The sequence below is a fragment of the Dendropsophus ebraccatus genome, chromosome 5, assembly GCF_027789765.1.
Source record: "Dendropsophus ebraccatus isolate aDenEbr1 chromosome 5, aDenEbr1.pat, whole genome shotgun sequence".
NCBI classification, from domain to species: domain Eukaryota; kingdom Metazoa; phylum Chordata; class Amphibia; order Anura; family Hylidae; genus Dendropsophus; species Dendropsophus ebraccatus.
The window spans coordinates 99,275,279-99,300,537 of record NC_091458.1 but is presented as its reverse complement, the minus strand read 5'-3'; the positions used below and the strand labels follow the sequence as shown (position 1 = coordinate 99,300,537).

The 25,259-nt window shown below is 41.6% G+C and overlaps 1 protein-coding gene across 7 annotated transcripts in view; it reads right to left on the bottom strand.

Moving 5' to 3' along the window:
• The window catches only part of MCF2L (MCF.2 cell line derived transforming sequence like), a 176,850-nt gene that overhangs the window by 142,316 nt on the left and 9,275 nt on the right, over positions 1-25,259 (bottom strand). For 2 of the 7 annotated variants that reach the window (XM_069970788.1, XM_069970792.1), the window contains exon 1: positions 8,178-8,415. The exons of the other annotated variants lie outside the window; for them this stretch is intronic. The gene's annotated coding sequence lies outside the window, so the exon portion shown is untranslated. Of the gene's footprint in view, positions 1-8,177; positions 8,416-25,259 lie in introns of those variants that run through there. 7 annotated transcript variants of the gene reach the window in all.

Here is a 25,259-nt window from a genome sequence, read left to right as displayed (position 1 = left end):
ATCAAATTATTGCACATCTGCAAAGAGTTTTTTATGTTCTCTCCGTGTTTGCGTGGGTTTCCTCTGCGTACTCCGGTTTCCTCCCACACCCAAAAACAACCATTAATTATAAAAAAAATATATATATATTGCCTAGTGTAAAAGGACCATTAGACACTGCCACCACAACTAATTTCACTCTAAGAGAAGCATCTTCAGGTGTAGGGCGAATTAATTTCCACCTGTAACATTGCGGCTATGTGATCCAGCCTGTGTCAAGCTTGATAAAAGACTATTGCATGGTCAGCACCCTTCTGCAGGTTGATACAAATGTTAAAAAGGACTTGAATCCTGGTGGTGCTGTTGGTGTAGTGAACTTTGTACTTAGCCCTCTGGATAGGCCATCAATGCTTGATCAGAAGGGTGCTGACACCTGGCACATTTGCTGATCAGCTGTTTGGCAGAGCTGTGGCTCTGGCACATACTCAATGAACAAGGCTGGAAGCCGGGTTACTGCAGCACAGCTCTCATTCACTTCAATGCCGATAAGACATTGATTGCCGTGATGATAGGCTATCAATTTAAAAGTCCAGGAATACCACATTCCGGCATCATAATGCTTATCCAAAAATTTCCTAAATATTTAAATGGGTATTCTGGTGATAGAATTTTTTTTTATAACAGTGGATTGAGGGCACATTACAAAAAATAAATAAGGTGGCATACCCACCTGCCCACAGCTGGTGAGTATGCAGGTGACAAAGTAAACAAATAAACAAACTGGTCCAATTGTTATTTTTACAGTTAGTGTTTAGTGTTTAAACAGTAAAAATCTCAGACTGCAATACCAGGTATAGACCTTACTAACTATATAGCACTCTCCCTGATAATCAAATTGGCAGCAGCAGGGGTGCCACAGGCACCACTGTGATATCATTATATAAGTTCTGGAAAAGCATTTTAAAGCAAATGAATCACTAGAAATATTTCCATATATACCAATTGGTGCGGTTATGCACATTGGAACGGTGCAGTCTATTCCTCCTATTGCAACCCAGTTCCGAAGATCTCCTTTGGTTTGTATATATGTATACGTTTAGTTTGGTGCACTGGTGTTTGCGGTGCTTTTTAAATAGTTGTGCATGTAAGTACAGTAGTGCGAATATCTAAAAAAAGTTGTACCCTTAAACAGTTTAAGAGCTCCCGGCATCATGGTGAATGATTCCAGGAGCTTCAAAACTATTTTAAGGCTGGGTTCACACTATGTATATTTGAGGCTGTATTTGGTCCTCATGTCAGGTCCTCATAGCAACCAAAACCAGGAGTGGATTGAAAACACAGAAAGGATCTGTTCACACAATGTTGAAATTGAGTGGATGGCCGCCATATAACAGTAAATAACGGCCATTATTTCAATACCACAGCCGTTGTTTTAAAATAACAGCAAATATTTGCCATTAAATGGCGGCCATCCACTCAATTACAACATTATGTGAACAGAGCCTTTCTGTGTTTTCAATCCACTCCTGGTTTTGGTTGCTATACAGCCTCACAAATACAGCCTCAAATATACATAGTGTGAACCCAGCCTAAAGGTGCAATACAGTACCTAGTCCCCTGCTCAGTAAAAATCCGCTCAGCCAATCACTGGTTGCACGATTCAGAGATCATTGGGGGGAGTGCAGACAGGTAAGTATTACTACCTATTGCATTTTTACGTTAGAATTTTGGCATATTTTGTCCCTTGTAGGGATGTTTAAATGAAATATATAAAAATTTGAGATAAATTGCAGATATACCACCAGAGTTCTAATGTGTCTTGCAGAAACTTATTACATTAAATTTAGTGTTGGTTGAGGCTCTTACCACCTGGACCCACACCGATCAGAATTTATCACATCAAAAGTTTCTCCATCCTTAACTTCTCATAAAATAGTTTGTTATGTTGCCGTGATCTAATCTGATATATATATTATATGTCTTAACTTGTAAATATTAAACATGTAGATATTTATTCAACAATCACAGTTCACTCCTCTTATCTGCAAACTAAAGAAGCATTTAATGAATTCTGACATTTTTACCTTTGAGTTTACTAGATGAGGTTTGGGCAGCCAAGCATTTACAATCATTCTTGCTACTGTTACTGGCTGCCTTCACAAACAATATGTAAGAGGCTGCAGATGTGGACCTGCTGTGCTACCAAACTGATCTGACTTTGGGCCACACCAGAAGGCAAAGAGCCCTCGAAAAGCCCTTATCCCGCTCCAGGATGTGGAAGCTGTAGAGCAGGGTTTCTCAACCTGCGGTACGCGTACCACAGGGGGTACGCGCCGCAGGTTGAGGGGGTACGCAGGAGGTGTGCAAAAAAATTAGCACTGTTAATCAGCAGCGGAGGGCTGAGGCTGGGCAGAGGACATCCTCCACATCGGGCCGCCAGTGTAGAGTTGGTGGTGGTGGGGGGTCACTTGTCATCCTCATTGGCTCCCCAGCAGCTCTCCCATCCTTGGGCTCTTCTCCTTCCCCTGTCATCTTGTGGCACAGGCTGTCTGTGCCGCAAGATGATGTACCCCGCAGTGCTGCGTGTTGGCCTTGGTTATGTGACAGGATGGACACACTGCAGCTGAGGAGCACCCACTGTTCCCGGTGCCCCCGCTGTGACAGACAGCAGGAAAACAAGTCCAGGGGCAGAGAACAATGTGGATGATCCGGGTGGCCACCCAGAAGGAGCGATGGCCATCCGATCCGCCCACATTGTACCCCTATCCCGCAGCTGCACATCACTGGCTCTGCCTCTGAGTGATGAGATGTGCAGGGGCACACTGACAGGCAGCACCACGTCGCGGGCAGATATGTCCGCATTAGAGACATGGAGACACATGAAGAGTGCAGAAACATCAGGGAGTGTGTGTGAGGAAAGTTTTTTCTCCCATCTATTATCATGAGTATGGGGGCTTTCTACAGGGGGCCCCATGCCAATGGGGAAGGGGGGTATACACAGGGGCCATATGCTAATGGGGGCTATCTACAGGGGGCCATAGGTTAATGGGGGTATACACAGGGGGCCATAGGTTAATTGGGGATATACACAGAGAACCATAGGTTAATTGGGGGTATACATAGGGGGCCATATGCTAATGGTCGGTATACACAGGGCCATATGCTAATGGGGGTATACACAGGGGGCCATATGCTATTGTGGGTATACGCTAATGGGAAGTATACACAGGGGGCCATATTCTAATCTGGGGTATACACAGAGGGCCAAAGGTAATGGGGGGTATACACAGGGGACCATATGCTAATGGGGGTACACACAGGGGGCCATATGCTAACGGTTGGACATACAGAGGGGACTATATCCTGATGGAGATTTGGGGCATAGGAAAACCAATTGGGGAACAGAGGGGGCATATAAAAAGTATATGGGGCACATAGGGGGCATATACAAAGTATAGGGGGCACAAAAAAATATTGTATTTAGTGGTCTGCAGAATTGTGCGTGCAGCTCTTGCTGTGATCAGTCTGAATCAGCAGCAGATGATTTTTAAACAGGTTTAAAGACAGTACTCGGTCAGCTGATGAGCTCCTCTGCCTTGGCTGATCGCCGCTGTCTGTATTACACCGGACAATATCTGCCTTATTTGACCGATAATCTCTCTGTGTAATAAGGCCCCAGTGATGAATGTATTCAAAGCGGGATAACAGGGGAACAGCACAATGACAGGAGAAGGGACAGATCCTCTGTCATGTATTGTACTTGTGACTGCGTCTAATCACTGCTATATACTCTTCTATAATCTGCAGGGTGTAATACTCTGCAGCATCTGTGCACACCTGGTATGTGGTATCACTGCTGTATACTCTTCTATAGTCTGCAATAAAGTGTAATACTCTGCAGCATCTGTATACACCTGGTATAATACCACTGCTGTATACTCTTCTATAGTCTGAAGGGTGTAATATTCTGCAGCATCTGTGTACACCTGGTATCTGATAGCTATATATAATGGCTGTATTATTGATTATATTGGTCGTGTACACTTATTTTTCTTCTGTGATAACTCTGGGCTTTACATATGTAAGAGAATGGTGACATAGTAGAGCAAAAAAATATTCTGCTCAACACAGTTAATGCAATTAGTGGTGGTGGGAGATATATATGTGGGCTGGTGGGGTTTGTGTGCCAGGGCTGCTTTTCAGTCCCAGTCCAGCCCTGCCTGGCTGCAAATGGAAAATGTATACATCTACAAGGGGCCATGTATCTGCTTTCAAGTGGTTCTATATGGTTCCAGGGGGACATGTATGTGGCTACAAGGGGGATGTATATGGCTGGAAGGGGACATTTATCTGGCTACAGGGGGCATATCTTTTTAGGTGCCTATTTGACTGCAGGGGTCATACCTGGTGAGGGACATGTCTGGCAGCAGAGAGCATACCTGGCTAGGGGCATATCTGGCAGCAGGGGGCGTGCCTAGCTAGGGGCATATCGGGCTGCAGGGGGCATGTCTAGCTAGGGGCATATCGGGCTGCAGTGGGCATACCTTACTAGGGGCATATCGGGCTGCAGGGGGCCTATATGGCTGCATGGGGCATATATGGCTGCATGGGGCATATATGGCTGCAGGCGGCATACCTGGCATCAAGAGACATATCTGACTGCAGGGGCCATACCTAGCAGAAAGGGGCATATCCAGCTACAGACAGCATGTCTGGCTGCAAGGGGTATATCTGACTCCAGGGGACATATCTGGCTGCAAGGGGGCGTACCTGGCTTGGAGCATATCTGGCTGCAGGGGGCATATCTGGCTGAAAGAGGTATATGTGACTGCGGGGGCATACCTAGGTGAAAGTGACATATCTAGCTACAGGCATATCTGGATGTAGTTGGCATACTTGGTGTATATGTCATAGCTTGCTTAACGGGGGATAACTGGCTGCAAGAGCACCTAGTGACTGGGAACATACGTGGCTGCTTGGGCCTGTCTAAATGGGGCATATCTGGCTTCAGGAAGCATTGCATCTAGCTACAGGGTGGCCATTAGTACTGGACACAGGAACTATTTTTGGGAAGAGGGCATTATTACTAGAGTAGGCGGATTTATTATTGGAGAAGGGGACATTAATATTAGACATTACTACTGGCATTACTGGGTCCTACAGATCAGTCACATTGTTATGGGCGGTCTGATCAGAACCTTTGGCTGCAGTGTGTGATCTTGGCCTTATTTAGGCAACATTTTTAATGAATCCCCTCTTGGGGGTACTCGGCTGGAGCATCTCATTACATGGTACTTGACATGAAAAGATTGAGAAACACTGCTGTAGAGGATGCCAGGTCACTCCATAAGTGTGCTCCCAGTGTGGGTAGTGGCTAGTCACAAGAACTAGACAGCGCCAATGCGGGGCATTGCAGAACAGGCAGAATAAGCATAGTCAGCAAGAAGGGTTTTCCATGAGAGAATTGGTACCAGAGTTGTTTGAGGATCGGAGCAGGCAACTTCAGATTCAGGTCAGACAGTGTAAGTTGGCAACAGGAGACAGACTGCAAACAGTACACAAAGGGTCAGGCAGGCAAGCGTAATCTGAAGAATAGGCAAAATGCATAACAATGGAGTAGCAAACACAGGAACACAAGGCTCCAACAATGCTCAGGCAAGGAGAAACAGACAAAGCAACTCTAAATAGGTGCAGACGTAACAGGATTGGTGGAAGGCAGAAATAGGTAAGGGTACATTGCCAGTAAGCAGAGTAGACAGGACCAGGACAGTGCTAGCAGCAAGTCGCTTCTGGCGTTACACAGTAGCGTTAGCAGGACAAGCAAGACAAAAAGAACCTAAAGTGAATGTATCTTTTCCTGACAATAAAGATGAAAGTATAGTTACTGCATTTTGTTTCGCTAGATGTGCAGGCAAAGAAGACATGAGACATTTGTAAAACCATAAAACTGGCATTATAGGGGTATTCCCATCTCGAGATGTGATCCCCTACAATCTACAACCCGATAGTCGATAAACTTAATGGCAAGCTCAAAAACATTCAACTTTCAACTCACTTTTATGAGTTAAGATATAATATTGAAAATATCTGTATATATTATGTGCTGTAAACACTCCTGGTATTGTCCTGTAAATATTGTAACAGGACACTGCCTAGGATAATCCTGTGTGCATCAGTCAGTCACTTTACTTTCAGGTATGAAAAAGCAAAGCACCATAATAAAGAGAATTCATCACATCTAACATGTCATCTTCTGCATGAACAGTATGGGAAACGCTAAGCGGCGTGGACATCCTGCCCTTCTGTTATGTTTTCTGTAATGCATGCTATGCTGACACCTAGTGGAAAAATACTGCTAGGACATTTCAAACACTTTTTTAAATACCATAAAATACATAACAAAACTGGTGCCGAGCAAATTATTGACCTACAGTAGATGTAAGCCAGTCATAAGGTGGCATAAGGATAAGAAATGTGTCAAGTGAAAGGCTAGCCAGTTGTTATGATTACATTACATTTAGCCACATTTTTATATATGTCACAGAGAGAAAGAAATGGTGTGCACAGCACAATGTTCAATACATAAATAAGTGTAGCAAAGAAAAGCCAAGCACCAACTAAGAGTTAAAAACATTTAAAATGAGACCGCAGATTTTAGGGTTTTTTCCAGTATGTTTGGACCATCTGCGGTCCAATTATAAATGTTTTTAACTCTTTGTTGGTGGTAAATGTAATAAAGATCATTTGTATATTTTTCCGATTACTTGGTGGTATTGTGTACATAATCATTTATGTTATGTTCGCTTTTCTTTGCTACACATTTTCCTAAATGTAGCACAATTTCTGACTCCTAAATTCACTATAGAACAATCTCCCCCACTGTGTGAACAGAATTTTACATTTTTCCATTAACACTTACTAGGGGAGAGGGATAGGTTGCTGTAACTCACCGATTATAATCTGAACCGGTAACAATACTGCAATTAATTACCAGCACTGATCCTACAGCTGAGCAACCCCCAAGTGGTTGACATTGCGTGAAAGACTACAAGTAGAGGGAGCACTTTGGCAGTATACATACTGTACTTGCAACACTTTTTTTTAGTACATGTCTGTACATTATTATAGGGACAGCCATCTTTCCTGAGCTGCCTCCTTTAACAGCATTGAGATATATGCTTTCCAACAAGCCTTGTGGACGTTGCCACAACTGACTGAATACAACTCAGGTTTGTGACCTGTGGAGGGGTCATGGTGAAAGGGAGGAACAACAATACTGTGCATGGCCCGGATACAATCTTATCTATATACTGGTATCAGTAACCTTTCATTGAAACACACTCTTTGAAGTGTCAGTTTAGTATTAACCTTAAAGACTGATTGCAAATTTCAAGATTTCAGGATTTCACCACCCCCCCCCCCAAAAAAAAAAATGAAATAAAAAAACACAATTTAAAATATATAATTCCTGATGACACAATCCCTTTGAAGAAGGAGTTGCCACTTTTCAGTGATGGCTAGAAGCAGAACATACCTATTCTCCGTAGGGTGTGTCCCAGTGCAACTCCCCCCTCCCCCTCTTTATCCTCACTATTATAATATTGGCTTGACATGATTTTTGGGACAAGCATATTATCCGCCTATACGCCTGGAGGGATAATACAATATGCCTTCTTGCTTTATATGAAACAGTACTATGATTTGTCATCATAATGTTTTATTTCTTATAGAACTTCTGCAGTACCAGCGGCTTTACAGCAATACAGCCTATGTATTTGTTGTGATCAGGAAGCCTCCCATGCAGCTTAGGTCTAAGCCGAGAACAATTGTTGTTTGTGTCTGGTTCTTGTACCAGTCTGGGAAATCATTGTATGTGGTGGCAATGTTCTCAGATATAAATTGCCTGCTATCACAACGCTAAGCACTAAATGTCGCCCTTGCACTCTGAGTCTTACATCTATTAAATGTTAATACTAATACTCTACATGTGAATCTTCAGCTATTTCCTAGTTCCAATGTAAAAGAAGTCAGTTCTATCCTCTGCTATGAAGCCTACAGAGCTGGATTACGTTCTGTGTATTTATGATAGCGAGTTACTTATTTACAGCGGTGGCGCTGATGGGGAGCGCCCCAATGAAGTGCCCCTCACTTGTGCTAGTCTGAAAGAATGCAGTCTTCCTAGAAAGAAGCAGACTTACCTCGCTAAGCCTCTCTCTCCTTCTCAAGACTCAGCAGGCTTCTAAGCAAACTGAAGAATATTACCAGGAAGTTATGTGCCGTCAGTCAGATTTTTTTTTTTCTTCTTTACAAGATTGTTTTTAGAAACTAACGATTTCTCCTATAAAAAAAAAAAAACACAAATCGGAAAACACCCGCCCCATTTGTATCCAAAGAACGGAATATCTTCTGCTAAATCTGAAGCCTGCTCCTATTCATAAACTCTCGAGGAGCCTAATGCAGTGTGCTTTCAATGCGTTCATCACCATGGAAACCACTCGCTGCAAAGTATGTCCCAGTCACAGGGAATTTACATGATGGGACAAAAGTTAAAGGGAAAATCTCCTGCATTGAGATGACCTGTATCTGCTACCATAACAATACTGCCTTTATGATAGAATATATATATATATATACACCATGATGTACAAATGATTAGGCTGAGCAGTCATGGACAGAGCGGGCATGTTCAGCAGATTGTCAAGGCCATGTCTACAATAGGGTAACAGCTGAGGGGAACAGTTGGGAAATCCTACACCTGACCTAATATCTTCCATGTCACACGCAGTGTTGGCTCGCTGTTATCTCCTGCCCAACAGTGAAGCAGATAGCTACAAAGGAAGTGACATGATATTATATCACAGACGTCTTCAAGGGGGTCTGGAAGCAGCCAGTACATAATGTAATGCATCATAAGAATTCATGCAGCCAGATTAATAATAAGCCTCAACTCTTAGATTAAACAGTAAAACCCTCCAACTAACCTAAAGGCAGGCAGCTGGGGTGACGCCACATAGTCATGGGAGGTTACTGTGGAGCTTCTCTCTGGGAAATCTTTGTATGCTGCTCTGAAGCACAGCAGACAGGAATCAAAGCCATCCCACCACAGGCTGACAGCCTTGTCAGGGGCATAACTACCACTGTAGCAGCCATAGCGGCTGCTATGAGGCCTGCCGCATCAGGGGGCCCTGTGGCCTGCTCCTGCAATACACTGGGCCCCCTGAGCGGTCATCATTTGCAGCACCAGGTGGCTGAGCAGCCCTCCTGGGATCTGTAAATGTCCCTTTAACTGAAAGCACTCCTGACAAGCGCTTGCAGTTATGACTACACTTGACAGCTTAGGGGGCATTCACACGTCCACAAATTTACAGACGGGGAAGGTTAGTAATGGTTTCGTTCTCCGCCCGGCATAATGCGTCAATATCACGCCGGCAACGGGGAACTTTTTCAATCATCACGTCTCTGCCATTACAGTACTGTGTCAATTCAAAGAGTTTGCTATGGGGCCCGGCCATTTCTAGTTACACCCCTGAGCCTTGCTTACAAGCAACACAAAACCAATTTTACAGTATTATATGTCTATTATGTAATTCGCCAGGCTGACTTTAACACAACTCAGAACACAACATGTAATACCACACTATACATTAAGGCTATGTTCACACTGCGTATGATTCCGTCCGTAGTGTGAACCGCGAATATACGCACGTAGTTTTCAGGTTGATGCGTTCACTTGAAAGTATACGATATACGGCCGCACAATGCACACTACGTATGAGCTTACGGCTGGATCGTATACGGCGCCGTGAAAAATGAACAAGAACATTGTTTGAGGACGGAAATATTCCAACTCACGGCCGTGGATTTCCATGCGGTCTCGTACGAAGTACTTATTTCAGCCAAATTGAACTTGATTTTTCGATCCAAAAGGTTCTGTGTGGTTTACGGGGCTGGGCGAAGATTTCCAAGTAAATGACCTGCCTCAGATTGCTTCGAAACAAGCTAGGGAAGCATAACTGTACTACGGGCGTATGTTCGCGGTTTGTACGCATCCGGCAGCATGTCTATTTTTCCCACGCCCGTAGTTTTAGCCGCACATGTACTGTGGCGTACAATCTACGGACGGAATCATACGCAGTGTGAACATAGCCTAAATGTGCATTCTTTAATGTCAGACTAGTATGTTCCCAATAAATTTAATATACAGTGGTACCTCGGTTCTCAAATTGCTCAGTTTGCTTTGGTTCTCAAACTCTTGCTTGGTTCTCAAACACTTTTCGGGCACCCAGTCTTGAAGTACTCGGTATCTGAACATTTTTGGGAGCGTGGATGGTGGGTTGAACCTGGTGAGTTTAGCACTTGTGAGGCTTCACATACAGTACAGTACTGTATAAGACTGCTGGAGTGCATATACAGTACAGTAGTAGTACAGACAGTGCACCATCATCTCCCATCCTGTACTGTATAAGACTGCTGGAGTGCATATACAGTACAGTAGTAGTACAGACAGTGCACCATCATCTCCCATCCTGTACTGTATAAGACTGCTGGAGTGCATATGCAGTATCCCAGAACAGCCCTTCTCATGCTCATATTTTTATTATAACTAGTTCTGTTCTGGAAAGCTATGGTCCACTGCAAACTGCGTGTATTGTGTCCCCCTTCTCAGTATTCAGGTCTGCCATTTCAGTCATTTATTGCATGTGTATTCAGGTATCAGTGTCTAAAGGTATTATGTCGCCTCCTAGTGTTCAAGGATGGTACTTCTCATGTATATTCCTCTGTATATGCCTAATGGTGTGATGATGCAATGGCTGGATGTCACGTGACTGTGCCCTGCTTCCATGGTAACACCAATGGTCATCGAGCTTTTGGCTGGGGTTACCATGTGACTTCCTGTGCTACCTCAGTCTATTCCCTGCCACAGAGGGGGTAGGTTGTGAGTCGAGTCTTGTCCTCCACCATCAGGAGACAAGTTGTGCTTTTGTCCTCTCTCTCCCTGCTAAAGAGAGAGGCCTCTGTGTGCTCTGCTGCTCCAGTCCACTGGCTGTGTTCCTGTCTCAAGTCTCAAGATTCTCATCTGGGTGTCGATTCTTCAGTCATTCTTCAATTCCTTTCATCATCATCTCCTCAAATCATCAACAGCAAGTATTTCATTCAAGTCTCATTCCACCCAGCATCTCAGCTTCAGTTTCACTACTACTCCCATCATTCAGCACGCTACTCTCACAGCCTATTGCAGCATCACCCATTACTCTGCTTTATCCAAGATTGCCTTATTCCCGGTTGCATCCGGAGAGACTGTTACTACTAGTTACCACCGTTACAATAAATATACAACTACCGTTGTTTCTGAACCTTGGCATTGGTGTGTTCATTGGTGCCCTGACTAAGGACAACGAAGAATCGCACGCCCAGTATTCCCGCATGGTCAGGAGCCCGGTTTCCAGCTGTATCACCCTCGTGCCTACACCGTGACCACACTACATCCTACAGCTGCCCCGGTTCCTGCACCCTCACAACATCTGCACTGCGGAAGTGGCCCCCAGGGGCCAGGGCGTAGCACATATACAGTACAGTAGTAGTACAGTCAGTGCACCACCATCTCCCATCTGTTACAGTGCTGGGGCGGGGGGGGGGGGACTCTATACAGCAAAGGATGAGTGAGGAGTTAGTGACTACTGTCTTATAATTGCTGGTGTTGTTGAATGTTTCTTGTATATAATGTACTGTACAGTATATAGTGCATCCCTGTAATGTCCTGTACAGAATAGTTCTGTTCTGTACCGTAGAGATTAAACTGGGCACTTTTTAATGTAATAAGTAAGTATTGTAGGTAATTATTGGTGGGTGCTGGAACAAATTAAACACATTTACTCATTTACTTTATTTCCTATGGGAAAATACTGCTCGGTTCTCAAACTGCCTTCGAGACAGAGGTACCCCTATATATATTCACACACACAGAAAAAGTATTCATCTGGTAAAGGTCTAAATTCTGGGCTATTGACTACAAACCTGTAGAGGTCTCAACTCCCTCAGGTCACCTTAACGTGGTGAGTTGGTACATTCTGTTTTATCAAATGGTTTGGTAAGAACCCTTATTTTTTATAATAATTTGAAAAAATTTGAACTGGTTTTTATTGTATGTATGTATGTATGCTGGAGGGAGTATATGCTGTCCTGACACTTGCAGTTTGCTGCAGCATTTTTCTATTTTTGTCTGTATGTTAGCCACAGCAGCGTGCAAACTGCATAGTGTGAACAAGTGTTAATGGAGTGCTGTATGATGTATGGTTACCTATCCTTTCAAAATTAAATGCTGCCATCTGGTGGTATGCTGTTGAATTGGCAATTAGGAGAATAGAACAATACTGTTTATATGATTTACTTGCATTTTACATTTTTGAAAATTATAATATTTAAGTTTTATAAAATTATATACAACATACCAGTTTTAATGAACAGTCAAAAGAATAAAAATTTAATCTATGTTTTATTTTAATGAATCCCTGACAAATATTCATAGACACCGTATACCAAAAGTTAGGGATATTTGGCTCGCAGGTGAAGTTTATGGAAAACGTAAAATGTTCCCACTCCAGTGATGATATATCATGAAAGTAGGACATTTAACCCATAACCCTTGGAGTTTATTACATTTCTGTTGTAAATGGAATAAAGATCTGGGGAGTTTCCTGGCTATGGAGAACCAGTTTAATGCAAATTGCCATTATAAAAACCCAAGCAGCAAACTTTGTGAAAACTTAATTAGTGTCAGTCTCAAAAGTTTTGCCATGACAGTAGTATTTCTTGGCAGCCAGTCAGACAAAATAGATCTCTGTTCTGGCTTAAAGAAGACGTCCTGAGTGGACAGCCCCCTGTGATATCATATCCATGTACCCTAACAAACTATTTATGTTTTATAAAACCTCAGTGAGGCCATGCACCTGAAGTGAACAGGAACTGCCGTACCAGGCACAGCTGCCTATATGGATGAGCCACCGTGCTTGTGTAAGCAGTTATGTAAATGGTGAGCTCACAGTTGGGTTTATAAAGGATGTAAGATGTGTTGGACCTGCACCAATAAAACATTGAGGGCCCGTGAAAAAATAAAATAGGGAAAAAATTTCATAAATGTTCAGACATTTTTTTTAAATAGTGCTGCTGTATCAGTAATGTATGCAACGTCCTGAAGTCCTGCATTATGGGAATGATGGTTCTTATCAGTTTAGTGCTGATATCAGCCCTAATTTCTTGTCATCAATCACAACTTCCTCTGTAACTATTAGGTCTTCCATGGAGGAGAGAATGGCAGAGTGGAAGGGGTGGGTGGAATATTTTTGTCTAGTGCAAAATATCTCCTGTTGTATCACTGACATTCCCTATGTCACACTGTCTGAATTATACTGACCACTTCCCATCAATATGTTTGCCAAGAGGAAGTCCTGAGGTCAGAGCAGGCGGAAAAGCCTCATTTATACCAAGAGGGTTCCATTTCACTTATCAAACTAAAAGTACCTTGCCTGAAATGTGTTTAAAATGACATTTACAACATATTCTGGTCTTTACTGGGCGATGTAGGAGCCATTAAAATAAATACATATACAGGTTTAAATAATAAATATGTATTTCAGAGCCCTGCTTATACTTTTAAAACAAACTAGAAGACGCAGTGCCAGTATGAATAGGACATCAAATGCTCCTCAAATGGGCTTGATCTACATATCCCCAGGGAGGGGGGGATATCTTGACCCCCACTATCAAGTAAAAATACCATACAACTACACATACAATTAAAAAGAACTCTAAACTTTAAAGGGTTCTCTCCCCTGATGATCACAGTCAAGACCAGAGGGATAGATAGGTAATTGGTACTTGTACCTTTGTAGCCCAGCTGCCAATCATCATTACCAATTAGCTCAATAAATTGGTGTTTACTATGTGGTTAGGAAAGTATCAATGAATCAATTAAGAGCACTGAAGGCAGAACGGCACAGGAGGATCGCATAGGAGATCGCATCCTTACCGCAGGAGGGGTCTGATGATGCCGCAGGAGGGGGTCTGATGCCGCCGGAGGGGGTCTGATGCCGCCGGAGGGGGTCTGATGCCGCAGAGGGGGTCTGATGATGCAGGAGGGGGTCTGATGCCGCCGCAGAGGAGGTCTGATGATGCCGCAGAGGGGGTCTGATGCCGCCGCAGGAGGGGGTCTGATGCAGCCGCAGGAGGGGGTCTGATGCAGCCGCAGGAGGGGGTCTGATGCAGCCGCAGGAGGGGGTCTGATGCAGCCGCAGGTTCAGACTGAGGAATTCTCGCGGAAAATGTCCGCGGAATTCCGTCAGCTGTCCGCCCGGAGATCCGGAGAACTATAGATCCCAGCACTTCTATATACTGCTGTGCACAATAGGAGCATGAGTTATCCATATTTTTCTACGGAAATACGGATGCCAAACATGTTGCAATCCGCAAACAATCCGTAGACAATTGATGTCAATGAGAGCATCCGTGAAAAAATCTGGGTCCGCACCCGGTCCGCACTAGGACATGTCCTTTTTTTTTTACGGATTGATTTTCATCCATTTCTGCTACTGATCGTGTGAATAGCCCAATAGACTTCAATGTGCACTAACTCGGATACGGAAATACGGATCCGTAAATTACGGAACGTGTGAATAAGGCCTTAGTAACTTTTTTTGCTCAGAAGATAATAGCTCTCCCCATTAACAGTTTTCTAGCAGAGTATATGAAGATGAATTTCCTGAATAAGACCAAATGATTATTATGAATTACAATTATCAATGTAACAACACTGCATCTCCCTCTTCCTTCTAGTTATACCTCTAGCTATGCTGCAAAGCATCTTACTGCTTTCCTTATACCCTGGCTAAACTAGTGAGAATCATAGGCTTTCAGAAATCACTACCGCTACATGCTTGTCTTCAGGAATCCTGAATAACACAGAACTGCAAACACACTACTCACTGCAGTCCCCATTATTTTCACATATTTTCCAGTAAAATCATTTTCCATATTACAGACATCTGCAGAAACATCAACCCTATTGCACACGTTTATGTCATAGACAAACAGATAAACCTTAACACCCCCACCAAGCCTCTTTCCCCAGAACAAGTGAATGCTTGTAGAGCCAAAAGTTAGTGTTTCTAGTGATAGGGAGAGACAGCTGTTGGCCAAGTGAATGTCTGGCCGGCAGCTATGAAAGTTGCATAGGAACCTGAAAGAGGTTGGCCCCACCTTATCCCCACTGCTCATTTGTAATGATTTTCCCCCTACAACAAGTTAAAAATTTACACCAGCTGGTGTAGATCCTGGATAGGGCATGAGGGCAGTGATTCAGCAGAGACCAGTGTTCCTTCCCGTTTATGCGCCCTACGGTTATTAAAGATGGATGCAACCCTTTAGTCTGGATACAGTGCTAGCAAACTCTTGGCCATAACAAAGAATTCAGTATTTAATTTATGCAATTATCAGAAAAAAAGAGAGCTCAAAATGGGGGGGGGGGATTTAAATATAAGAGGTCAGGTTAATGCATGTACATTGATCTGGCATAGTTGCTATCCATTGTTGTTATGTCGAATCAAATAATGTATCAAGCAGCATTGTTTTTCCTTTTTCCAACTATGCCACTTGGTCCCTATTAGTGATAAGCGAATAGTGAGATATTCAAATATTCGATATTCGTACGAATATCACATGAATGATCGAATATTCGATCCCATTAAAGTCTATGGGAACAAGTATTCGATTAGTGAAAAACATCTATTTGACCAGTTGGAGGGTAAAACGGAAGCTGGGGGATTTGAACGCGTATCGAATATTTATCGAATATTCGCGGGATATTCCTACGAATATCGAATATCTCATTATTCGATCGAATATCTATTCAATAGAACAGTATTCGCTCATCACTAGTCTCTATGTTGGTCCAATGGCATTCCTTATTTTAGTCCATGGGGCACCTGATGATGCCAGATACATTGGACCCAGCTTGTTGCATCTATGACAGCTCCAGATCATCTTAATGTGTAAATGTGTACCTAGCCTAAGAAAGTCTTTTTCATTATACAATGATTACTCTTACTTACAGAAAACAATTTTGATCAATATCACTTATTTTAATCATAATTCTACTTGTGAATGGCTTAATAGTTCACCTTTAGAATACACATTTGTTTCAACTATTTGTTATATAGTAAGAGGTGATATCTATACTCGGCAGAAGGGGCACGCTATCTAAACAGTCACTATTATTAAACTGCTAACTTAATGAGAACCTAATGGATCCCACAGTACCTGGAATGTCTTATTAAACTACATTTTATGCTCCACTGCCCTTTTACAGTAACAGTAAAAGCACAAGATGAAGAATCATCAACAGTCAACTCCTACATGGAGAGAGTTGGGCATCTCACATTTCATATACTGAAAAATCCAGATATTTCTCTATTTGCTTAAATTTTGTTTTATGAAGTTGCTGCTTCTAATGGAAAGCAAAAAAAAAAAAAAAAAAAAAGGACCTCAATGAGTGAAAAAGCAAACATTCAGCTCTACAGTTTGATGTCTTCCTACTTCCTAACTGGGGCTTTAAAAGAAAATATCAATTAGGAGCTGCATTACTAAACAAATATTTACTTAACTGGCCAAAGTATCAAAGTTTCTAGTAGTTTTGGTCAGGCAGGCTCCAAACAAACACATGAAGGTCAATAGAAAACCAAATGTGGCCTGAAATCCCACTACCACTGTCCATATTCTTGCCTACAGGTTACTGTATAACACACAGATTTGCAGCATGTTCAGACTCTTTAAATCCTATTCACATGTCTATGAAAGCAAATTTCAGTAGGTTTGGGTTAGCAAAAACGCTGAACGCTCGGGCATTTCACCCCTGGTGGCTGGAGAAGATGGATGCAGCCATTCGGCTGCCTGGAAAATGTGGACACACTGCACTTTCCCTACCCTCTATACAAAACCTCCCAACATGGTGCTCTTTAGGAACGCTTCATTCCTACCGGTATTTTGCTCATCAGTGTGCGGGGCTTTGAAAATTTTGAAACTGGGCTCATTTGAAAAAGGGTTTTGGTGCCAGTTGGAATCCACCGCTATTCCAAGAACCCAGCCAGAACCATTGGACGATTGTCAGCAGAAGCCTGTGCCTTATATATAGAGGCTAAATAGAGTTGTACATAAGCTTGTACATACACATGCAGCACCACGGTGTACTTTTTTTCCCCTCTTTCTATGTATTTATTACTTAATGTTGCCCCCTGTGCAACATCAAAAATGTTGTGAATGATTGTACATGAAAAAAAACCCTGATGCATGGGAAAAAAGTGTCTTCAGAAATTAATCATAGAAAAACATCCGTCTTTATTTGATTATTTCCTTTATATAATCAGGAAACTAGTATAGACCTCCCTAGCATCTGTTTCACATGAAACCTGCCCTCTTCAGCTTTCCATCCTCCTAAGAACAGCATAACAATCCAAAAATACTCAATAATCCAAAACACAGAAATATCTTTACTTTGAAATTAATAATTATTAAAGTACAAAATGTTTCAAATGGATTCTGTGCTAAAGTAGATGAATTATAATGATGGACACCATAAAAAGGAATACATTTCTCACTAAAAGTCCAATTAGAATAGAGGTAAAACACCATTACATAGTGTAATAATTACAAAAGCATAATAATTACCAAAATAAGCTGAAATAGTAAAATTTTTACCTTTTTTCTTTTAATTTTTCTTTCCTCAAGAATGCAGCACAGAAGGCATGTTCCATCCCCTTGTGTCCTTCCTAGAACTGCCCACCTAGAACAATTAAGCTAATTAGAGTTAGGGTACAGCATAAATATCCAGCAACCACCACTACACATGTATAATGAATAGACCAGACTTATGCAAAATTAACATTTACTGGGTGGGTATTTGTGTGCTGCCTTCCGACTTGAGGAAAGAAAAATTACAGGTACAAATTTTGACTTTCCTCATTGTCCTCAGGCAGCACAGAAGGGATATGCATAGCATAACACAACAAATACATGGGAGAGGTTAAGTTTGTAAAGCTGCACTCAACACTACTGTACCAAAGGCTGGATTTTGGTCACTGATGTCCAGCCTGTAGTGTTTAGAGAATGTAGATGCTGAAGACCAAGATGCGTCATTGCATACTTCCTGAAGAGGAACTTTCCCAAGACATGGAGATAGCATGAGTGGGCTTTGATAGGAAAGGGACGGTTCTTTGCCCTCAAGTCTATACACTTCGTAGTTCAACATCTTTATTCACTTAGCGAGAGTGTCTTTAGAGGCCTTCTTCCCCTTGTTTGAAACAAATTCTCCTACAGACGAAAAGGGGCAACCCTAGATGTGTAAAGGAGAAGAGCTCTCTTGATATCTTAATTGTGTAATCTTCTTCATTTTTGGATCTGGAAAGACCACAGGTTTCATTATTGATATTGTTATCAGACCCAACTTTTGGAACAAATAAGGGCACAATTCTTAGGCTTACTCAGTCAGGAACAAACTTGAGGTAAGAAGCACATGAAGATAGGGCCTGCAGCTCCAAGAGTCTTTTGGCTTATGTTATAGTCACCAGAAACAGAGCTTTGTATGATAGCCACTTGAAATCCACTTCATTCAGGGGCTCAAATGGAGAAGACATAGTACTTCTAAGAATAAGACTTAAGTCCCATGCAGCAACTAGAGATCTTAGAGTAGGCCTCAGATTTTTTAAGGCCTTGAAGAACCTTGTTATTAACGGCTGATTAGAGAACTTCCCCTCTGTAAACACATTGATGGTAGTCATAAGTGAACTTAAGGTATTTGCTTTCATACCTTTATCAAAGCCGCTCTGAAAAAATTGCAGGATGACAAAGACAACAATGTCTTCCTGGTTATGCTGCTGAACCCACACGTTTTCCACAATTTTCTATAGGTAGCACTTGTGGAAGGCTTTCTTGCTGCCAACAGATTGGTGATTATGTACTTATGCAGCCCTTGGCTTCCTAAATTGTCAGATTAAAGCAAAAGACCTTTAGATGTAATTTGTGAATTTGTGGATATAGGAACCTCTTCTGGTACAGTACATCTTTGTGAGGTGGTAATGTCCAATAGAGGCCCTGTGACAGCTCCAACAGGACTGGAAGCCAGACTCTGCAAGGCCAGTAGGGGGTCACTAGGAAGGTCTGTGGTTTGTACCTTCTCACTTTGGCCAGGATTTTGGGAATTTGAGGCACTGGAGATAGATGTAAAGAGATTTTCACTACCAAGACATGGTAAAGGACATCCAGATTGGGCCATTTGTTCAAAGAGCATAACCTGGGGACTGGGGACAATTGGATCCGGTTGCCGTAAAGTCCTATCTGTCTAAAATCTGCTTGAAATAGACAGGATTCATGGACTATTCGCTTGGTTTTAGTTGAATATGACTGAGGTCTGATTTGCTGTTGTCAATCCCTCTGATGTGAACCCCAGTGAGGGAAGACACTGCCTCCTCTGCCTCTGGAAGGGACAGAGCAAGAAAAAAAAAAACACATATGCAGTTAAGCTTACTCTAAATAGCTTAGTTGTTCTAGGTGGGCAGTTCTAGGGAGGACACTAGGAGATAGAACATCCCTTCTGTGCTGCCTCAAGACAATGTGTATTTTGCATATTCTTCGAGTACTCTTCATTTCACCGATTATTTTGCTTTTGTTCAAACTAACTCTCTTCTAGGGTACACACAACATGTAAAGGATCTGCAGCTAATTTTATGCTGTGTTTCAATTTAGTTACAATGATATCTGCAGTATCAAATCTGTGACAGATCCTGTATGTGTAAATGGAACTTTAAAGTGAATCTATCAGCCTACATGCTGATACAGTTTTGTGATCAGTGCTGCTGTACTTATTCCAGAGGTGCCATTCATTCAGTGATCTGTTGTGCCATTCTACAAATATCTCTATTTTTCGGTACACGCTAGTTAGCAGGTCTGGTGCTCTGGAGGTAGGCCCAGTGCCCCAGTTGACCAATATCCCCCCATTACTTTTTTTTTTTTTATAACTTACGTTTTATAATTTTTGAAACAAGAAATATAAAAACATCAATACAAATATCCTTTCACCTTTACATTATCCAATACATTATACCACGATTATCTTTGATTTGCTATAAAGACCGTATGTGAACGTACCCTTATTTTAGTTAACAGTGACAGCAGGAAGAAATGTACATTACTTGTAAATTATTGACACAAAGCTTACTCAAAAATTGTAAGCTGTGATGGACATAAAATTTAAAAGATAAAATACAAAATTGTTCTTCATATAAGCAGCATTAAATATGTAGGGACAAGTGAATAACTACCATAATTACAGAGCACGGGTGCAACAGTATAGCACCACTGCTATAGACAGTTACAGTATATACAATCAGTAGCAAGAGTTACATTCCCTGCTTCTGTGAAAACTGAGCTGATGAGATATGTAGTCTGGATGGGAGCCCCATAGTTATGTGATCAAAGGATGCTCCCCCAGCATAAAAAACAAATCAGGCAAAGGTTACTTATTACTAGGGTAAAATTATAACCCATCCCTGTTATTGGAAAACCCCTTGATATCAGTTCAGTGGAGAGGCTCCTTTATTAGGTAATGCTTTAAAAGACATTAGAGAGTTTAAACATGATAGAACTATCATTTTTCATGTTAAAAGATTCTCTGTATATCCAGTATTATAGCAAAATCTAGTCTACTCACTCGCAAAATCACTTTGACAGCAGCATATAATATAGCCCCATTAATATAAGTGGATAAACATGAAGCAAAATGTATCAACAAGCCCTGTCATTTTTTTTTTATAAAATAGTAAAACTTCCTTTGAAAATCTTAATCTCATTGATCCATGGAAGAAGCTTGTCATGTATTGCATTTGTTTTTGCAATGTGCCACCCTAGGGACGTTTCAGCTGACTAACAAAGCAACCAAGAAACCCATAGGGAGAAGAAATCCTTAGAAAAACTACTGCTCCCTTATCGAATAGGATGAAACAACAGATGCCAGCAAGTCTGGAGTCACAGACAACTCTCCAATGACTATCACAGCAGCATTTATATGAGAACACTCAGAATCTTACCTGCCAGCATAATAACACATGTACAGAAATAATGGTCACTATGTAAAGGTCTAGTGCTCCTATCTAGTAAAGAGACCAGAGTCTGCAAAAAATAATGAAAACTTATGTTGGCAATTGCAGTTCTCAATTAAGCCACATGACTCTTCTAATAACAATGCAATCATACATTATATGAGTGCAATGGTCTCTAGACATATGTGGAGATCATCCAGACTACCAGCAGAACAGGCAGATCTTCCATGTTGCTACATGAGCATCTGGCAGCTGCAGAGAGTCACTACTCACTCCCGTGGGTCAAAAGACATTATACCACCACTTACATGATAATGCCTTGAGGACAGTGGCCGGGTAGGAACAAGAAATAGTCTAAGCGATTTTGTTGTTGTTGTGTGCACCATTTGACTTATTATTTTGGCACTCTAATAACTTTCTTAGCACTCTGTCCATTATCATCATAAGAACTGTTAAAAGGAGCCATCTGGGAATATAAACGAGTGAGATTTTATCCCAAAGTCCATTCATAAAACAAAAATACTTTAATTTCCTATAGAGCCGACACCTCTACTATAAAATTCCTTTTAAAACAGCTCAAGCTGTCAATGACATGCTTTAAGGGTGCAGTCTGCATTTAATAGATTAAGATGGTAGTTATCTCCCAGATGTCAGATGTGCATATGTACTGTATGGGGGAAATTGGGGGAGATAGCTATAAGCCTTCAGTTAGCAAAAAGTAAACCAGACGCTTCACTGTTTCCACATTAACTGTGGGATAGAAGGGGTTTTTTTAGCCATTGAACTAAGCCACACAGCTAGTCGGATTTTAAGAACATCAACAACAAAGACAGTGGGAAAGAAGCTCACTGCTGCCTCAGAAATGGATGGGGCAGGACTATGAGATTATACCACCATACACCCCTTTTAATACATAAAACTTAGCACCTGCTTATCTGCTGCAGGTACCTTTTTTCTTGGTCAGAGTAAAATAAAACATCCTGATTGCTGCCCCTTATGGTGTGTTTACACAGACAGATTTATCTGACAGATCTTTGAAGCCAAAGCCAGGAACAGACTTTAAACAGGGATCAGGTAATAAAGAAAAGACTGGGATCTATCCTCTTTTCAAATCCATTCCTGACTTTGGCTTCCAAAAACTCAGATAAATCTCTCTGTGTAAACGCACCCTTAGGGTGCGTGCACACTACGGAATTGTCGCGTATGAGCCGTGGCGTATTCCGCCCGTGCCATAGACACTATTCTGTGCACGGGCGGATTACGCGTTCCGTCTAAAGAATGTCAATTCTTTCAGCGGAATGCGTAATCCGCCCGTGCACAGAATAGTGTCTATGGCACGGGCGGAAATGCGCGCCGCCGCCTGCGGGGACGAGCGACAGAATATGCCGCGGGTTATACGCGGCAATTCCGTAGTGTGCACGCGCTGAGGAATGAACATGTTCATTCTTCAGCACAGACAAAGCAGGAGAGCGCGCCTCCCATAGACTCCCATTATGAGAGGGAGGCTAACGGCATTCCGCTGCGAAATTCCGCTAGTTTTGCTCAGTGGGAATGAAGCCTTAAAGTATGCTGACACTGGCAAAAAAAAGTCCTGAGAAAAAAAAAAACACACCTCAAGATCAGGTTTGAATCTGCTGTATGATATTTGGTGCTGATTTAAATACATAAATGTACTGGTGCATTATATGAGAAATTAATGTAGAGCTGTTCATCTTTCAATAAAGCAAGTGAAGTAGATGGTGTGGATAAACACAATACTGTATGTCTGGGAGCTTATCAGAACAATACACTGTATACATATAGACTGCAATGTGCATTACCTGTTCATGTTAAACAACACTGTAAACATTTAAAGTTGTGCCTGATCATACGACGTAATAGACAGATCATACACATATAATAGCCCTGATAATAGTGCCACAAGCACTTTTGGGATTTGTATCTTCTGTAATATTCTTCTTGGCACAATAAACACAGAAAGACAAATCTAATGATACAATTAGAGGCCAATTAAAGTTGGATGGAGTGCAGGAGCAAATAATACTCCTAAAGATGAAAGGGGCTATAGAACAGGCATGAATTATAAGGATGACCTTCCTGATCCAAGTTAATATGTTCCCTTATCTGGGGGCCATCTTGCAGATTTAATCATGCATGTGTCCTGCAGAATCTCAGCAGACACACAGGACCCTTGTTTATGCTTCCTCAGTCCTCCATCTCTACAGAACATGCTAAAATCACATTGATGTAACAGTATAGTTTTAATAAGGATAAATAATATGCTTAATAATTATCATTGGTAATAATAATACCAACAATAACAACAACAACAATAATAATAATAATAATACTAATAACAATAATAACAATAACAACAACAATAATAATAATAACAATAACAATAATAATAATAATAATAATGTTATGTAAATAATCATTCACATAAAAAAAAAATAATGCCCGAAGGGGGAGTTTTTGAAATTGGTCATATAAGTGATTACAATATTAGGCTATGTTCACAAAACGTTTTTTCCGCTGTTTGCAAAAGATGCCTGAAAATAATGATCATGTTTAGAGATGAGCGAACCTCAATATTTCTAAAGTTATGTGAACATAGCCTTAGAGTGGAAAAATAAGTTTATTGGGGATTTACAAAATCAAACCAGTAGCTAATTGAAGAGCAGGATTAAAGAGCTCACCATGAGGCCTCAATACTTAAAGGGCATCTTTTAGCAACCGATCCCTGCCCGAGGTGCTGACAGTGTGCTGTAGTTAGCCGTGCAGTGGATTATACACAATCTTAGGTCTCCTACTGTAATGAAGAGTCAAAGAGGAGTTCTCAGTGTTTGTGCCTCACTCAGTGAACCATTTCCAGTACTGCTCCATCCAGCTCAGATAGTGGGTCCCAGTCATCAAACCCTTCCTTGTTATCTTTTATTATATGTATGCCAGAGCCCATGGATAATGTGGATAGAGTATAACTTCCCTTTAATACTTCTATCATTTTTGGTTTGACAACATACAAAGTTTTGTTAACTTTCTATAAGTAGAGATTTCCTTTCAAATTAAGCTGCACATTAAAATCACTTTTATACTTTGCAAATAAGTACATAGCTATCCCTGGTATGTTGTTCTTTTTGGCATTTTTTCCCTTACAAATTCCCCACCATCAGCAAAATATATGGGAAATGTATAGAAGCGCCTGTTCTGTTAATAGGCTGCGGACAGGGGCCAACACCTCGATGACAAGTGGTTAATGGATTAGAAAGAAAGTATTTCCCCACAATTACAATCCACTAGAATTAAAATAATCTTATGCTATAATAACATTACAGTATGTAAGAGATCTAGTACGGACAAAAAGAGAAAGGAGCTGCTGCACCTCACACCTATGGCTGACACTAACGCCTCTCGACTACATTTAAAAACCAATGCCAGGATGTTGGTATATAATTTGATTAAACCATATTGCCTCATGCACCACGTGCAGGTTCCCTGGCCCACATGAGTCCCTACACTAACTCAAAACTGTGTGCGACCTTAAACCCCGCAAAGCGCAAAGCAGGGAAGGGAGGCCATAGGGTTGGCGGTCGCTGACTGACACGGTGTTGAGTTAGTGTAGGAACTCATGTGGGCCAGGAGACCTGCACGTGGTACATGAGGCAATATGGTTTGATCAAATTATATACCAACATCCTGGCGTTGGTTTTTAAATGTAGCCGAGAGGCATTAGTGTCAGTCATAGGTGTGAGGTGCAGCAGCTTCTTTCTCTTTTTGTCTGTAAAAGATCTAGTAGTTATTAGTTATTAGTCACTAGTTTTTGAAAGAGGAGCAACATTAAAGAAACATTGTGATATTGAGACAATGGGAAATGAAGCCACTGGTTTTGTAACTCTGGACTTTGTGTATACCACAATACTGTCTTTTTGCTTGTAGATTTTATTACATGAGATTATTATGTAACATGGCTGAATCATAATGAATATGTAATATTATGAAAAGAATGTGAGGCGTTACTATTCACTATCATATTCCTATCCCAGGGCATGTCATTCTGTCCAGGGATTCAGCAGGGTGGGAAAGGCTAATAGAATCTGCTGCAAACACAGGATACACATTGCTAAAGGCTTTTACAGTCTT